This window comes from Xenopus laevis, chromosome 6L (genome assembly GCF_017654675.1).
Source record: "Xenopus laevis strain J_2021 chromosome 6L, Xenopus_laevis_v10.1, whole genome shotgun sequence".
NCBI classification, from domain to species: Eukaryota; Metazoa; Chordata; class Amphibia; order Anura; family Pipidae; genus Xenopus; species Xenopus laevis.
The window spans coordinates 138284869-138299316 of NC_054381.1; positions in this window are offsets into that span (position 1 = coordinate 138284869).

Genomic DNA, 14448 nt, shown 5'->3' on the forward strand with positions numbered 1-14448 from the left:
TACGTTTTTCAATTATTTTTTAAGGTGACATGTCCCCTTTAATGCACTTTATTATCATTTATAAAAAGGTTTCTTGTATTCTGCAGCAAATGGATGTTTTAAAACTAACTCTGGTGCCTAATCTAACAATTTCCACAAGGGTTAGTAAAGACTATGAACAAAGACCATTATAACCCCGGTGCCCATCCCGAAGGAAATTTTTTATGGTGGGGCAACTGTTTTTATGGTCTCATAACTGTTTCTTGTGATGGCACTCTCTGTTATCCACCCTTCAAAAAATATTTGCAAATTACTTGTGCTGGTGCACAAGCTGGTTAAACAATTATCTACTGACAAATTCATCAGGGAGCATTTCCAAGCAGTAGTTGCCTGACCAATTGATGCATTGGAAGAGTCAGCACATGGTCAATGGAAATGTATTTTCCACCGTTTTGATACCCAACTTAGAGTTAGTAAAGGTGAGGGCAGTAAAGCACTCCAAGTACTAGTTAAATACACTGTTTTGGTTGGTCAATGTTTGCTCTAAATCATTTGGCAAGGTCAATAAACAATGAATCTTGGCCTGAGTTGGCCACCTAAGCATTGGCCCAAATAAGGATGATCACTGGTCCAGGGGCCAAGGATCAGTTCATACAGGTAGGGTTGGCCCCCTTACCGGCCGATGATGTGTAGATGGGGGAGTGGCCAAAAACAGGACACAAATGGGGTGGAGCTGCTACACCAACGGGCAAAGAAGATGGAGGATCATTTTGGAGGCAGGGTGAAAGCAGTAATGGTTACACACACAAGTAGTAACAATGCGATAATGACAGAGGTCACACTGTGTATTCTGTCTCCCACTTGACCGCTTCTCTCGCAATATGTCGGTCACTTGAAACCGGCTACAGCATCAATACAGAGGATCGCTGATCAAGTGCAAAGGATGTAGGCACGAAACGCGTTGGAGAACCACACACCCTACCGACATATCTATTTTTTAAGCGTTAAATAAAGCCGGATTGATATTACACTAGTTGTTCTCCTGGTTATGCTCTGATCAGCACTCTGCAGCGATCCTCTGTATTGAAAGCAGTAATGGGCAGAATTATAGGAGAAGTGGGAGCAGAACTAGGACTGACAATGGGTGGGCTGGAGGCTGAACAACTAGGGATTACTGATTTACCAGCAATTACATTGCTGGTAAATTTATAATACTGGCCCGGCCCTGGCTTGTATTTTACAGGCTAGGTCTGTGAAATACCAGCCAGGTGGCAACCCCCTATACCATTATGGAGACCTGTTCGATGAAGATCACATCAATTTTCGGAAAGGCAGATAAGTGAGCCCCATTCTTGTACCAATAAATTGCTGATTTACGCAGGCGGGATCGAGTTGGCAGCTTTTATTGGCCATCTTAAGTTGAATGCTGTGGTGTGCACACACTAACATTAAAGGAGAAGGAAAGTCATATTGCACTTGGAGGTGCTAAATGTTAGGCACCCCCAAGTGAATGTATTTACTTACGTGAAACCACGGGCACGTGCTCCTATCAGCAGAAAACTGCACTCTTTCTGCTTCTTCTTTCTTTAAATTTCCTGGGGCAGACGCATGCGCGGTAGAAAGAAATAGCCGACTTTTTAGTCCGGCTTGTCGTTCTACTGCACATGCGCAGCTGCACAAAGACAGAGGAAGACGACCGTGGTGCTCACTGGTATAACCCTGGGCCGGTGCAGTTTTCTGCTGATAGGAGCAGCAGCCTAGGGTAAGTCAATACAATCACTTGGAGGTGTCTAACATTTGGCACCCCCAAGTGCACAAAGACTTTCCTTCTCCTTTAAGGGCAGCACACACAGTAAATAGTGCCCTTTAAGCTATGAGGAAAAATGAGAGCTGGGACTTTACCAGGAGTAGCAAATAGTAACCTTAATAACTAAATTGCTGAATATTGCATTTTTCATTAAACAGTGCAGAGGGTACAAATGTGCCCCAGACCGTGACCCGTTCTGACACAAGATAGGTAACTATGGGGGGGTTAACAGACATCATAAGAAATACTTTTACTCAATTGCAATTACCCATTGAAAAAGCTTGTCAGGTGTGCAGTTGATTGGCATGCCTATGGGGGGAAGAGAGCCATACAGTTTTCACCTGACAGGGCCCCGTCTCACATAGCAGGTAAATGATAGGCTACACCTGCATGCCATTCCATTAGGAGGAAAACTGACCCACTGAGTTTGCATTCTTTAAGGAGAGTGCCAAGATTAATCACCATGGTAACGGGGACACAGAGAATGTAGTTAACCAGATATCTGGTTCAGATAATCCAGAAATAAATAGCTGCAACATTTAGCGCCCTCTTAGAAATAACCACCCCTCAAAAAAGCAGTAAAATGTACAGGATTTATTAGTATCCTTAGTGATGCTTTGTATCATATTAGCCAGAGTGTCATAAGAAAATGCCTATGCCTTTTCTTTTTTACTAAAAGTGGCATGATAATATAATATAAATTAAGACTAATAAAGCTGGGAACGCACAGACACATGTACTAGCAATGATATAAAATGAAAATACAATTGCTCTTCTCTTGTAGCAGCAGTTAGCTTTTATAGTATAGGTGCAATTACAATAAAGAGAGCAAGAACAAAGAGATCTTTGCTGTGATTTACTTAAAGGGATACTGTCATGGGAAATTTTTTTTAATGCATTAGTTAATAGAGCTGTCCCAGCAGAAGTCTGCACTGAAATCCATTTCTCAAAAGAGCAAACGGATTTTTTTTATATTTAATTTTGAAATCTGACATGAGGCTAGACATATTGTCAGTTTCCCAGCTGCCCCCAGTCATGTGACTTGTGCTCTGATAAATTTCAGTCACTCTTTACTGCTGTACTGCAAGTTGGAGTGATATCACCCCCCTCCCTTTCCCCCCACAGCAGCCTATCAACAGAACAATGAGAAGATAACGAGATAGCAGCTCCATAACACAAGATAACAGCTGCCTGGTAGATCTAACGGCACTCAGTAGTAAAATCCAGGTCCCACTGCGACACATTTATTTACATTGAGTAGGAGAAACAACAGCCTCAGTTCCATCCTAAAGTGCTGGCTCTCTCTGAAAGCACATGACCAGTCAAAATGACCTGAGATGCACCTACACACCAATATTACAACTAAAAAAAATACACTTGCTGGTTCAGGAATGAAATGTTATATTGTAGAGTGAATTATTTGCAGTGTAAACAGTGTTATTTAGAAATAAAAACGACATCATAAAAATCATGACAGAATCCCTTTAAAGTGACACTGACGCTAAAAACATTAATGTTTATTAAATTTCTTATGTAATTGTAACTTGAAATTTCTAAACCTGACTGTTTTACCAACCTTTACTGTCCATTCTTAACCTGTCAGTAAGGGGCACATTTACTTAGCTCGAGTGAAGGAATAGAATAAAAAAATTCTTCGAATTTCGAATGTTTTTTTTGGCTACTTCGACCATTAAATTGGCTACTTCGACTTTCGATTACTAAAAATCGTTCGATTATTCGACCATTCGATAGTCGAAGTACTGTCTCTTTAAAAAAAACTTCGACCACCTACTTCGCCACCTAAAACCTACCGAGCATCAATGGTAGCCTATGGGGAAGGTCCCGATAGGCTTTCTAACAAATTTCTGATCGAAGGAAAATCGTTCGATCGATGGATTAAAATCCTTCGAATTGTTCGATTCGAAGGATTTAATCGTTCGATCAAACGTTTTTTCCTACGATCATTTGAACGAACGAATAGCGGTAAATCCTTCGACTTCGATATTCAAAGTCGAAGGATTTTACTTAGACGGTCGAATATCGACGGTTAATTAACCCTCGATATTCGACCCTAAGTAAATGTGCCCCTTAGAGTTTTTAATGCTAACAGACTACTGCTGCACGAATATGGCAGCCCCCTCATAGAGGAACATGGGGGATCAGCTCAATCAATGTAAAAGCATTGGCCAAATATTTTTATGGCAAAATTATAAATAGCATGCAAAGACAATGTTATGATAGAGGTTAAAAAAGTTTTTATTTCTGGTGTCAGTATCTCCTTAAAGGGATTCTGTCATGATTTCTTTGGTGTCCTTTTTATTTCTAAGGTGTAGTTTCTATTTTTAAATTAAACAGTTTACAATACAAATAATTCACTCACCCATATAAAAGTGTATTTTTTAGCTGTAATGTTGATATGTAGGCAGCCATCTCAGGTTATTGAGACTGATCCTGCCTGTGCTTTCAGAAAGAGCCAGCACTTCACAGTGGAACTGCTTTCAGATAAGCGAATGTTTCTCCAATTCAATGTAACTGGAGGAGTCACAGCGGACATTGGGTTTTTACTATTGAGTGCTGTTCACATACAGTATATGCAATCACTTAGTTTGTTAGAACTGGGAAGAATGCATAGCCACTTCCTCCTAGTATATTATCCTGGTTTCTCTGAGTAAATAGAAGTAGTTTCCTAAATTATAGTTGAAAACCACACACCTAACACATGTAAACATGAATATGGATATTTAATTTACTCTGACCTGTTACCTGTTTTAGTGAATTTAGAAAACTGGAGTAGTAGCAGCAGGAGGAGCAATAGAAAGATATACAGAACTTTCTGGGGTCATAATATTTTAAAATATATTGAAAATTTCAAATAGTGGTGAAAGTATTTTTCCAAGGATTTTTAAACCAGTGTTTCTCATGGAAATTAATGTAACAATATTCGTAAGTAATAGTATAAACTCATTATCCATCCACAGTTGCTGATCCTGTGTTGCATTAAAGAAAAAGGGACAAGAATGTATCCAAGGTTAGTTCTCAACCTTTATTTCTGGAGCTATTCTCGTAACATGAGGAGATCCAATACAACCACGGAGATAAAATGAAATTAATATCACTAAGGAATTCCTGCCTATACAAGTATCAGTATCTAATTCTAGTGAAGGTATTCAAGGTTCATGATACCAAGAGAAAATATGCTTTTCTGCTTGGCATCTGGGTAGCATTTATTTAACCCTCCCCAATACCCCTTCCCTGTGACTTAGAGCATACGCTTTATAAGGCATGTGTTGTTTTGGTTTGTGATATTTTCTTTTACCTGTTTACAACAAGATTTGATGATATTCTGCCCAGAAATGATTCTTGCACCAGAATTCTCACATTTTAAGGCACGCATTCCAGTTTTAATAGAGTACTATTCCCTCAACATAATAGCTAGTAAAGAAACATCATCTCTGTTTGGCAAAAAAAAGGTGCAAGAAGTAATCACAGTGACACTAGGTGACACTGGGTTACATGGGGGTTACATGGAGGTTCAGTAACAACTGCTCTTAGTAACCAGTGGCATACCTTTCCAGCTTCATTCAAGGTTCCCCACCCAGAAAAGTGTTGGTTCTTGTAAAGTTACCAGCTCACTCAGTGATTATTATCGAGGATGATTATTATAAATTCAGTGTGATGGTCTACCACTGATATGTAGTAAATGCAATCAATGCAGGATGCAACCCTTTCTGTGGGAGCTCTTTAAAGCTTGACCTGCTGCATCTGTGGTTTTTCCAAGCAAACTCACTTTAATCTCTACGGGTTGTGGACTCATTGGGTGTAATATAAAAAGGCAAAAAGATGGACATTGCAATATGGGGGGCAGACCCTGCAAATGCTTGGGAACCCAGTGGGGTCCTCATTGATGAACAGATGGAGAATATGCCATTAGCCAATTTTGTTACACCACTGGGCACAAAGCAGCTCCAACTTTGTACAAATATATGCATTAAATATAGTTCCAAAATGTTGCACATAAAGCTATAAAACATTTATGAATTTACCTCACATTTACCTCCCTTCTCCTGCAACTTCTTGCTCCAGTGCTGTTGCATCAGTAATCAAATATCAAGATAATACATCTTCCTCTGGGCGTGATACATTCTTATAATACACCTCTAAACTTTGAATGCGTAGTAACCTAGAATGCGTTTTTTTATACTCAGATGGATGCAGGTTCTGCTGCAGCTACAATCAGGCCAATGTTAATTGACATTCATTGTATGAATACAGTATTTGCCTGAATGCTTCAGGTTGTGTTACCCCTGTAATGGGGCTCATTTACCATGCTTTTACCCAGTGCTGTTAGATAAAATCTATGCTTGCTCTTACCAGTTTACGCAAAACCTTACTGGAGCCTGAACCCTGAGTGGTGACCAACAATTCTTTGGAGGTGCCATATCAGAACAACTACATGCAGTGCACCTAGGTACTCCTGTAATTGCCCAATGCTTTAGCCAATGTAGGGAGGCTACACAAACACATACAGTATAGGCTCCCCCAATGCACACTCAAGCATGCGGGGTCTCACTGTTCCGGCAGGCTCCTCTGATCCTCTTTATGGCCTTGCCACAAATCCAGGCCTACCAGTAATGATTGGTGTTATATAAGTCAGGGAGTTCGTGCAGGTGTATTCCTTGGATCCCCACATAGTGGAGGCACAGCACAGTTTGGTACCTGGTTTACCAGTCTGTTTCAGTACCACTGCACAATATTCCTGGGGTTGCTTGAATGTCAGCAGGTAATCGCCCTTGTCTTACAAACAGGTCCACACTAGAATTTAAAATAGGCCCTGGCATTTAAAGTATACAGAGGCCCAAACAGACCCCAACAGATCTATTAAATATTGACTGTCTATATTAGGGGTCCTAAACCTTTTCCCCCCATGAGCCCCATTCAAATGTTGGAGAGCAACAAGTTCTTGGGGGGGGGTACCAAACAAGGGCTGTGGTTGGCTATTTGGTCGCCCCTATATGGACTGGCAGCCTACAGGAGTCTCTGTTTGGCAGCACACCTGTTTTCTATGCTTCCGAACCTCCCCCCAAGACTAGAATTCAAAAATAAACACCTGCTTTGAGGCCACTGGAAGAAACATCGAAGGGGTTGGTGAGTAACATGTTGATTAAGAGCCACTGGTTGGGACTCACTGGTCTATAACATCTTGCCAGTATCCCCAAATCTATTTCTACAATTCTGTTTTCCTGGAGAATGAAAGTTGAAGAATCAGACCCTGGATGTGTTGGGCAGGGATATGTTTATATACAGGTATAGAATCCGTTATCCAGAAAACCATTATCCAGAAATCTCCAAATTATGGAAAGGCCATCTCCCATAGAGTCCATTTTATCCAAATAATTAAACATTTTAAAAATGATTTGCTTTTTCTCTGTACAGTAGCTTGAACTTGATCCAAAATAAAATATAATTAATCCCAATTGGAGGCAAAAAGTCCTACTGAGTTTATTTAATGTTTAAATGATTTTTTTAGTAGACTACGGTGATCCAAATTATGGAAACACACTTTATCTAGAACCCCCCAGGTTCAAGCATTCTGGATAACAGGTCCCATACCTGTATAGGCACCTGAGGGACTGTGCCTACGGTGGGAGATTTTGGGGTGGCCCTTGGTTGTCTATATAACAAATGTTTTTTCAATGATCCCCCCCAGCTTCCACGGGACACTTACCAATGAAATCTGGTAGCAGAACTGAGGGGGTGAGGGGTACAGGGCCCATTTTTGTTATCCTGGAAGTGATGTCACACGCATAGTATGTGACATCATTACACACATTTGGGGGCACTGTAAAGGTCCAGTGCCTAGGGTGGCACTGAACCTAAAAGCATCCCTGCTGGAGGCACAGAATTTTAGAGAAATAGGTGAAATAGGTCATCTTCCCAGAGTTTTGGAAACCCTAAAGATTTTGCTTTGGGGCCCAGTCACCTCTACAGTATTTGTCATTACCCTGTTAAAGAAATAATAATGCTGGTAGAGCCTGTACTTCTACACTGTGACTTGCTGATCTATACTGATACTTGTCTTGGGAATTTCTTGAGTAGCTTTCATCCAAAGAGAGGCAATAAACCTTAGTATTTGCCTTCGGTAACGTACATCCTCAGTGTTGAATTCATACGTAATATTTCTCTATAATTAGTTTTCCTTTGAATCGAAGGTTGTGTAAGGCTATAAGAATAAATTGCAGGTGCCTAGAATAACTGGTTCTTAATTGCTGTCTAAGTAATAACAGTTGACTGAAAGCATCAGCATGCTAATTATCACTTATTTCATTATAAAGACCAGCAATATTTAGAAATGCTGTATTTTTTTCTAATGAAATCAAGCAGAAAAGGACAAATTACCTTAATTAACATGAATATGTGTGAGCAAAAAGAAAAGATCTCGATTCAGAGCCACGTATTTTCATGGTTGCTAGGTGAAGAGCCCATTAGATTAACGAATTGCAGTTTGTCTGCCTTGTGAGTCTCATACACCAACCTGCACTCCTCTGTCCTCACATTCATTTAATTTTCCTTGTGGTTCCCTCATTCCCCATTAGTGGAAATATATATTTTCTTTACATTAAGGTTATGTGACCCACCTTTCAGTGTAGAAACAGCACAGCTACTGAAATACAACTGTGTTTGTATATGCTTGCTTTATCTTTATTTAACAAAATAGCTTGAATTTGTTGTGCAATCGAAAATATATAATTTATTCAATTTAGTCGTTAAAGGGATACTGTCATGGGAAAACATGTTTTTTTCAAAAAACATCAGTTAATAGTGCTGATCCAGCAGACTTCTGCACTGAAATCCATTTTTCAAAAGAGCAAACAGATTTTTTTATATTCAATTTTGAAATCTGACATGGGGCTAGACATATTGTCATTTTCCCAGCTGCCCCAGTCATGTGACTTGTGCTCTGATAAACTTCAAGTTGGAGTGATATCACCCCCCTCCCCAGCAGCCTAACAAAAGAACAATGGGAAGGTAACCAGATAGCAGCTCTCTAACAAAAGATAACAGCTCCATGGAAGATCTAAGAACAACAATCAATAGAAAAAGCCAAGTCCCACTGAGACTCCTTCAGTTACATTAAGTAGGAGAAATAACAGCCTGACAGAAAGTAGTTCCATCCTAAAGTGCAGGCACAAGTCACATGACTGGGGGCAGCTGGGAAACTGACAATATGTCTAGCCCCATGTCAGATTTCAAAATTGAATATAAAAAAATCTGTTTGCTCTTTTGAGAATTGGATTTCAGTGCAGAAGTCTGCTAGAGCAGCACTATTAACTGATGTTTTGAAAAAAACATGTTTTCCCATGACAGTATCCCTTTAAGCCCTTTAGTGAGGTTGCATGACTGCCTCTAAAACTATGTATATCCCAATACACTTTCCACAATCTCGTAAATTAGCCACACACATTCTTACAGCAGCAAGATCTCTATTAGCAGCAAATTGGAAACAACCAAATATTCCAGGGCGTCCAGCGTTAATATCAAAGATAAACTGGATCAGAGCAATGGAATCCATACGGAACAGACTTCAAGATAGAAGCTATGAAGGGGAGTTGGAGCGGCATCCGTGAGCCCAGTACTTAGATGACTTGCAGACCAGAGGAACCATTTGCTGAATGTAAGATGTTCTATTATTTAATATAACTAGAACCTGATAATTTTCCATCTTTCCCCCATTTTCTTTCTTTTTCTCTCTCCGATTGTCCTACCCTATACCTAACCCCCCCCCAAAGAAACAATGCAGCACGGTGTGCAAAATCTGAAATATTAAGACAAGAGATGTCTCATTCTAGCATTTACGGATAGAAATGTTTGGATAATATGTTAGGCTTCTGACTAATGATACGATCAGATTACAGTTTTGTATGTTCTCTCTAGCAAGCTATTCCTTCGTTCCATATGTTGCAATATTCTTTTTTCTGGCAATTAAAATTGAATAAAAATTTCAATACAAAAAAATAAGAACTATGTTTATTCAGGCATGTTCTTGACTCTCTGCCAGGCAGACTATAAGTGGGAACTAATATGAATATCAATCTTTAATTTGCTGTGTGTAATGCTAAAAGAAACATATTTGTGATTGTTTAAAATTTGGATTATTTTACTTTATATGGAAGATGTTTGGCAGAGACTGCTAGATTCAAGATTATCAAGGGCAGAGATGAACATTTATTTTGATCTTGACAAAATAAAAGATTTTTCACTATTCATCAAATTTTATTGCATCTCCTGTACTTTTCAACAAAAGAATTCAAAGAAATCCTTCCATCCCTCCACTTACTTGATAATTTAGTTGTTGAGCATTCTCAAGCAACGGGAACCCTGCACAATGAAAAAAGTAATTTCTTGAGCATTGTTACACAAATCCAAGTAACAAAAGATACATACCTGAGAGTGATCATGAAAAAAGGCAAGAAGCTCCTAGAGATATTTCTGTCTGAGAGATCTGTCGAGATCAGCAAAACAAATAAAGAAGAATATGAAATATTTTGTGTGCCATACCTTCACACAAAAGGAAATTTATAATGGATAGAGGCAGCTGTGCAGGCCACTAGGGGGAGGGGGGCAGATTTAAAGTTAATTAGGGTGATCTTCCTTGAATCAATGCCTGAAGGTTTATAATAGTTAACGTCTGGGTGAGTACTGGCATGAACCCAGAAAGTCATAATTCTACAATATCAGCTCACATCTTTCAGCTATACTGCTTGATCATTGTTATATGTATGAGGCCCATTAATATCAGTAGGTCTACAACATTGTATATAATATATACTCATTTTAATTAATCTACTTTACCCACCCCCAGGGCACTCCTTGATACTGAAGGCTGTCCCTGCCCTAACATAATAAGGGTACTGTCTATGGCAGAACTGCGCCAATGAGGTCTGACTGTACTTTAAGAGAGTGTCCTGCATCGAGAATTTTTGAAATACCCAAAGTAGTTGGGTTTGGGAAGGAAAGTCCACAATTCTGTGACCATGTGGGCTGCCCACAGGTACCCTGCTTGGGTACCTAAGTAGACTGCAGGCTCTTCCCCCAACCTCTCAAGATAAATTTTTTCCACTGACCTGGCTGATCCACCTCCAGTGTGATGTCACTTCTGATCCATGGGGATGTCACTTCCAGTTCAGCTGGTCCCAGTTCGGTGACATCACTTTCAGTTCTGCTTGTACCAGGGCAGTGACGTCACTTCCAGTTCCGCCGGCCCCAGGTCAGTGACACCACTTCCAGTTCCGCTTGTCCCAGGTCAGAGACATCACTTCCAGTTTTGCTGGTCCCAGATCAGGTTAGAATCAAATACCTGGCAGGTCGGGTTATGGAACCCCCACCCCACAGAGACCCCCTCCCTTCTCCCCCCGGCCTAACTACCCCCTGGGGAAATGCCCCATACTTTATACTTACCACGTGGCGTAGATTTTGGACTCCGAGTTCCAAGCAGCCATCTTCCGGGTCTTCAGCAAGCTGAGTGGCTGACTGAGTCTGCAAAAACTGTGCATGCACCAAAACTCACGAAAATTGTTGAAGCGCCGAAAGAAGACGCGAAGACCCGGCTGCGTGGAACTCCGATGCCAAAACTCCAACAAATGAACACAATTATCCAAATAGTTAAACACCCTAACATTAAAGTGACAAATATCAGGACATTTAGTGCAGGCTGTTTCCATTACACTGTGATCACTTGAGTACGGCAGAACTTTAAGGGTAATAGCAGTCAGATGGCTTCTTGCAGTCGTTTCTACATTATGTTTTCTAATATAACTCTGCCAGCTTTAAGCATAACCCGAGCCATTTGGATGAAAAAGAGCACATTACTAAGAATAGCTCAAGTGCTTTCAAAGTCACCGAGAAAGTAACAAGAATGCGGCAACATCACATTCTCTTGTATTCATTGAGAGAATGAAGTCATTTGAAAAGCTATTATGGAAAAACTGCATTGTAGAATATTGAAGAGATCTACTTTAAAGGGCACTTTTGTATTTTTGAAACAGAATTCTTTTTTGTTATTATGTCATCTGTATACACTAGAGCAAGAATGAAAGATAACTGGTTCTACAGACAGGTGAGTCTTTCATGAAACTCATTCTATACCAATACATTTATGCAGGGAACTGGTCTTGCTGAGCCCACACAGTGAATTAAAATGGAATTTTGTGACATTGAATGGGAAGTGGACCTTTCTGCAGGCCAGGTCAGCACTGGCTGATAAGCGATGCTAACTTATCAATTTATGACAGATCATTCTAAAGGTTAAAGCTGAAAACCTTTGGTTATAATCAAAATAAACCTATAATGTAATAATATAATGGAATTATGTTAACCCTGCTATAAAATATATAGTGAATACTCCCTATTGTAAAATATAAGGATATTATAAGTTACAGAGGAGTTCCATGACCATATAAAAACACCCTTTTATACAGGTCATGGAACTCCGAGGTGACTTCTAATATCCTTATATTTTGCAACAGGGGGTACTTTATATTATACTACACCAGATTCAGCGAGTCATGTGACAGAAATGACATCACTAAGCTCCGATTATAAGTTACAGGATATTCACGGCTATTCCGTGAATAATGTACCTCTTATTGTAAAATATAGGGATATAATAAGTCACCAATGAGTTCTGTGACAATATAAAGCTTTTATACAGGTAATGGCACTCCAAAGTGACTTCTAACATCCTCATATTTTATCGACCCGCACCTGACCCACACCCACCTTCCCTCCTCCATTTATAGACCCACACCACCCTGCCAATGATGTCACAAAAGGGAAGGGGTGGGGCAGGTGCAAGTCTATAAAACAGGAAGCCCGGAAGTCGAAAACAGGCAGTCTAAGGTCGCGTGTGGTGAGTGCAGGCAGAAGCGCTCAACCCGAACCTGCCTGCGACCCTCAAAAGGAGCAGCATGGTCGGGCTGAACCCACCTGACAAGTGGGTATCGGGCCAGAGCTAATGATTGAACACTAATAATTGAAACCATTCCCAGTTACATGTGGAAATGTTCCCATACAGTGATAGAATGTATATTATGCTTTTCCATGCAGAGGTGCAGAATAAAATACTCCGCTTTCGAGCAAACAAAACATGTGTATTATATACATGACATTCTGCGTGGATTCAGTTGAAATATGTCAGAGTATTCCCTTCATTATGCACAAGCCATTAGTATTAGCAGTATTCCATTAAGTACTCAGCATTTTAGTGATGTCACTGTGGAGGGCAGAGTTGCTCGGCAACAATGAATAAAATCTGTAATCCCGTTATTATTTAGTATCCATTCCCACTTGCCAGCGGTGAGTCAGCATCCAGAATGTTAAATAAGACAATCACGTCACCTCTCCCGCTCAGGCCCAAAAAGGCACATTACCTCAGCCACTCAGACACCCTTCAATTTTCTTTCATTTTAGCAAGAGAAATATAGGCTTTAAGTTTCTTCTTAGGCTCCATTCATGTTCTGCATTTGAAAAATACCTACAATTTAAGACCTAAGAAAAGTGTATAATCGACTAACTTTCTCCCCTCACTTCAAAAGGCACATTTCTCACACAATAACAAATATAAAGAACTGCTTATTTATGACAAGTGTAAAGTGCAGTTTTCAGATGCAATTTGCCATGTTTTTTTCATATAATTCAGCATTTTTACCCTAGAATTCCAGTATCATTTTGGGAGCCTGCTACACAGTGTCTGTCACAACTTGTGGCACAAGGTGCTAATGTAGACACAATTTTGGGAAGTCGCTCATGCTTTTACTATCTGCATCCGCCGGATCCTTACCTTGTTTTCATGGAAGCAACCCGCTAAGGGAGCCATGGAATCACTGCCCAGTCTACACTCTCAAATCATCACCACTTTGGGGCAGATCAAATCCGAGTCTGTGAAAAAGTGAGCTTATTTCAGAAAAAAATTGGACAAAATGTTCCTGCATGCGTTATTTTTGCGGGAAAAAAAAAGTCGCGTGCTAGTGAGAATCTCATTTTTCCATTCATTTTCAATGAGGCTGAAAATCTCGAATGTTTTAATAAAGTGGGAAACTAAATAAATTAGGGATGCACCGAATCCAGGATTCAGTTCGGGATTCGGCCTTTTTCAGCAGGATTCGGATTCAGCCGAATCCTTCTGCCCAGCCAAACCGAATCGGGATCCTAATTTGCATATGCAAATTAGGTGCGGGGAGGGAAATTGCGTGACTTTTTGTCAAAAAACAAGGAAGTAAAAAATGTTTTCCCCTTCCCACCACTAATTTGCATATGCAAATTAGGGTTCGGTATTCGGCCGAATCTTTAGCAAAGGATTCGGGGGTTCGGCCGAATCCAAAATAGTGGATTTGGTGCATCCCTAAAATAAATAAATCAAGCTGTCAGAGAACATTAACCATTGACATCTATACAACCTCACCAGCCAAGTTTTTTCTGGCAACTTTTGGGGGTTTTATTCTTTAATAAATGGTGACTATTCGAGGTTACAAAGAATATTCTTAAGTATATTCGCACTGCATTTTTTTTCGAATCGTGAAAAATACTAAAACTCGATTGTTGATCAGTCGAGTTGGTGTGAATATACTCAAGAATATTCATTGAAAATTAATGGGACAATGAGATTT